At 38.8% G+C, this 4,985-nt stretch overlaps 1 pseudogene; it reads left to right on the top strand.

Moving 5' to 3' along the window:
- The first annotated feature begins 2,717 nt into the window (after positions 1 to 2,717).
- LOC116755895 lies at positions 2,718 to 3,262 on the top strand (annotated as a pseudogene).
- The last annotated feature ends 1,723 nt before the right edge of the window (positions 3,263 to 4,985 follow it).

Here is a 4,985-nt window from a genome sequence, read left to right as displayed (position 1 = left end):
AGTCTGTCATACATGAAAAATATATACATATCAGTAAGTGATACTTGCTCACAAGGAAATCAGTAAGCATTATCCCATAGAATTCTCATAATTGGAAGTTATCCTGCTGAGGGTCTGCTAGAAGGCAGAAACAAAATTCCTCTGTATAGAAATGCATCTACCTAGAATTTTAAGACTTCAAGAAATTCCAGTTCAATGTTAGAATGTGCAGTATGATTGTGTGTGTGTAATCTGACTTTCATTTACTCGTCACATAGGTATTGAACTTCTACTTTTGTCAGGCAGTATACAGAGGGCAGGGCACACAGTGGCATCCAAGGCAGATACCCCCATGCCTTCCCAGAGCTCACAGTCATGCAAGGACATCAGCTCAAAAGGTAACAGAAAAATAAACAAAGGTTGTTTTAATTTGTAATAAATACTGTGATGGAAAGAAGGGACTAAGCAGGAGGATTACACAAAGAGCTCGCTGTAGTTACTATGGTTGAACTAGAGGCTCACTTAGGAGGTGACATTCAAACTGAGCTTAGAGATAAGAAGGAGTAACCCTGGGGAAAAAATACTTGCAAATGACGTGACTGACAGGGCTTAATTTACAAAATATACAAACAGTTCACACAACTCTACATCAAAAGAAACATAACCTAATCAAAAATGGGCAGAAGACCTAAACAGACATTTCTCCAGAGACGACATACAGATGGCCAACAGACACTTGAAAAGATGCTTCACATCGCTAATTATTAGAGAAATGCAAATCAAAACTACAGTGAGTTTTGATCATCTCACCCCGGTCAGAATGGCCATCATCAAAAAATCTACAAACAATAAATTCTGGAGAGTGTGTGGAGAAAAGGGAACGCTCTCGCTCTCTTGGTGGGAATGTAAATTGATACAGTCACTACGGAGAACGGTATGGATGTTCATTTACAAACTAAAAATAGAACTACCATAAATGATCCAGCAATCCCACTCCTGGGCATATATCCAGAAAATATGAAAACTCTAATTCGAAAAGATACATGCACCCCAATGTCCATAGCAGCACTATTTACAATAGTCAAGACATGGAAGCAACCTAAGTGTCCACTGACACAGAATAGATAAATATATGGGATATATATATATATATATATATATATACACACACACATACATACACACAATGGAATATTACTCAGCTATAAGAAGGAACAAAATGGTGCCATTTGCAGGGACATGGATTGACCTAGAGACTGTCATACTGAGTGAAGTAAGTCAGAAAGAGAAAAACAAATATATAATATCGCTTATATGTGGAATCTAGAAAAATGGTACAGATGAACTTATTTGCAAAACAGAAATAGAGACACAGATGTAGAGAACAAATGTATGGATACCGAGCGGGGAGGGGGAGGGGGATGAACTGGGCGATTGGGATTGACATATATACACAATTGACACTATGTATAAAATAGATAACCAATGAGAACCTACTGTATAGCACAAGGAACTCTACTCAATGCTCTGTGGTGACCTAAATGGGAAAAAAGAGGGGATATATGTATATGTATAACTGATTCACTTTGCTGTACAGAAGAAACTAACACAACATTGTAAAGCAACTATACTCCAAAAAAAAAAAAAGAATGAAATAATGCCATTTGCAGCAACATGGATGGACCTAGAGATTATCATACTAAATGAAGTAAGCCAGACAGAGAAAGACAAATATCATGTGATATCACCTATATGTGGAATCTAGAATATGATATAAATGAACTTATTTACAAAACAGAAACAGCCTCATAGACATAGAAAACAAATATATAGTTACCAAAGGGGAAAGGAGGTGGGGGAGGGATAAATTAGGAGTATGGGATTAACAGATACACACTACCATATATAAAATAAGCAACAAGGATTTACTGTAGAGAACAGGGAACTATATTCAGTATCTTGTAATAACCTATAATGGAAAAGTATTGAAAAAAATATATATTGGGTTGGCCAAAAATTTCGTTCAGGTTTTTCTGTACGATCTTATATATGTATAATCGAATCACTGTGCTGTACACCTGAAACTAACACAATGTTGTAAATTAACTGTACTTAATTTTTAAATTTTATTTTATTTTATTTATTTTTTATTTTTGGCTGTGTTGGGTCTTTGTTGCTGTGTGCAGGCTTTCTCTAGTTGCAGAGAGCGGGGGCTACTCCTGGTTGCAGAGCAGGGGTACTCTTGGTTGCGGTGCGCGGGCTTCTCCTTGTGGTGGCTTCTCTTGTTGTGGAGCATGGGCTCTAGGCACGCAGGCTTCAATAGTTGTGGCACGTGGGCTCAGTAGTTGTGGCACTCAGGCTCTAGAGCACAGGCTCAGTAGTTGTGCCACACGGGCTTAGTTGCTCCGCGGCATGTGGGATCTTCCCGGACCAGGGCTCGAACCCATGTCCCCTGCATTGGCAGGCGGATTCTTAACCACTGCGCCACCAAGGAAGCCCTGTACTTAATTTTTTAAAAAAAGATTCTGAAGACAGCCATTAAAAAAAAAAGAGGAACAACTCTGGAAAGAGTTGGGGGAGAGCATTCCAGGAAGTGTAACCACACCGGCAAACCCTACTTGGGAATTCAAGGAAGAGACCGGTGTAGCTGGAGCTTAGCAAACAGGATTGGTAGGTGAGAGCTTCAAGAAGCATCATGGTATCCTTTTCAAGTAAGCAGCCTGAGGTGACCTCTAAAAATGGTTTGCCATTCACTTGACCCAGAAAACCCCACAAAATCATGCAAGTCAAGAGGTTCAAATCTTTGTGTTCACTTCAAGAATATTTGTGAAACCGCATCCGAAAAGCACCAAGTATCTGAAGGATGTCACTTTACAGAAGCAATGTGTGCCATTCCATTGTCACAATGGTGGAGTTGGTAGGTGTGCCCAGACCAAACAGTAGGGCTGGATGCAGGGTCAGTGGCCCAAAAAGAGTTCTGAATTTTTACAGCACATGCTCAAAAATGCAGAGAGTAATGCTGAAGTTAACAGCTTAGACGTAGGACTCTCTGGTCACTGAGCACATACAGGTTCACATACAGGTGAACAAAGCCCCCGAGATGTGGCAGAGGACTTACAGAGCTCATGGTCAAATCAACCCATACATGAGATCTCCCCGCCACATTGAGATGATCCTTACTGAAAAAGAACAGATTGTTCCTAAACCGGAACAGGAGGTTGCACAGAAGAAAAAGATATCCCAGAAGAAACTGAAGTAGCAAAAACTGATGGCCCAGGAATAGATGCTGTAAAAAAATAAATGCAAATAAAAGTTAAAAAAAAAAACCATCATAGTAAAGATCTAAATGTTTCCCTAAATTCATTGGGAAGGGTTGACATGGGAAGGGATGTGGCTAAGAAATTTAAATTCTTAATGTTTAAGAAGTTTCAACCAAGATGATACCAGAAAACTACTAGAGCTAATCAATGAATTTGGTAAAGTAGCAGGATACAAAATTAATGCACAGAAATCTCTTGCATTCCTATACACTAATGATGAAAACTCTGAAAGTGAAATTAAGAAAACACTCCCATTTACCATTGCAACAAAAAGAATAAAATATCTAGGAATAAACCTACCTAAGGAGACAAGAGACCTGTATGCAGAAAATTATAAGACACTGATGAAAGAAATTAAAGATGATACAAATAGATGGAGAGATATACCATGTTCTTGGGTTGAAAGAATCAACGTTGTGAAAATGACTGTACTACCCAAAGCAATCTACAGATTCAATGCAATCCCTATCAAACTACCACTGGCATTTTTCACAGAACTAGAACAAAAAATTTCACAATTTGTATGGAAACACAAAAGACCCCGAATAGCCAAAGCAATCTTGAGAAAGAAAAACGGAGCTGGAGGAATCAGGCTCCTGGACTTCCGACTCTACTACAAAGCTGCAGTAATCAAGACACTATGGTTCTGGCACAAAAACAGAAATATAGATCATTGGAACAGGATAGAAAGCCCAGAGATAAACCCACTCATATATGGTCACCTTATCTTTGATAAAGGATGCAAGAATATACAATGGAGAAAAGACAGCGTCTTTAATAAGTGGTGCTGGGAACACTGGACAGCTACATGTAAACCAATGAAATTAGAACACTCCCTAACACCATACACAAAGATAAACTCAAAATGGATTGAAGACCCAAATGTAAGCTAGACACTATCAAACTCTTAGAGGAAAACATAGGCAGAACAGTCTGCGACATAAATCACAGCAAGATCCTTTTTGACCCACCTCCTAGAGAAATGGAAATAAAAACAGAAATATACAAATGGGACCTAGTGAAACTGAAAAGCTTTTGCACAGCAAAGGAAACCATAAACAAGACGAAAAGACAACCCTCAGAATGGGAGAAAATATTTGCCAATGAAGCAACTGACAAAGGATTAATCTCCAAAATTTACAAGCAGCTCATGCAACTCAATATCAAAAAAACAAACAACCCAATCCAAAAATGGGCAGAATACCTAAATAGACAGTTCTCCAAAGAAGATATACAGATTGCCAACAAACACATGAAAGGATGCTCAACATCACTAATCATTAGAGAAATGCAAATCAAAACTGCAGTGAGGTATCATCTCACACCAGTCAGAATGGCCATCATCAAAAAATCTACAAATAGTAAATGCTGGAGAGGGTGTGGAGAAAAGGGAACCCTCTTGCACTGTGGGTGGGAATGTAAATTGATGCAGCCACTATGGAGAACAGTATGGAGGTTCCTTACAAACTGAAAATAGAACTACCATACGACCCAGCAATCCCACTACTGGGCATATACCGTGAGAATACCATAATTCAAAAAGAGTCATGTACCACAATGTTCATTGCAGCTCTACTTACAATAGCCAGGACATGGAAGCAACGTAAGTGTCCATCAAGAGATGAATGGATAACGAAGATGTGGCACATATATACAATGGAATATTAATCAGCCATAAAAAGAAAC

The sequence above is a fragment of the Phocoena sinus genome, chromosome 6 (assembly GCF_008692025.1).
Source record: "Phocoena sinus isolate mPhoSin1 chromosome 6, mPhoSin1.pri, whole genome shotgun sequence".
NCBI lineage: Eukaryota > Metazoa > Chordata > Mammalia > Artiodactyla > Phocoenidae > Phocoena > Phocoena sinus.
The sequence above is the reverse complement of the archived record's forward strand: the minus strand, read 5'-3'. Positions and strand labels throughout refer to the sequence as shown.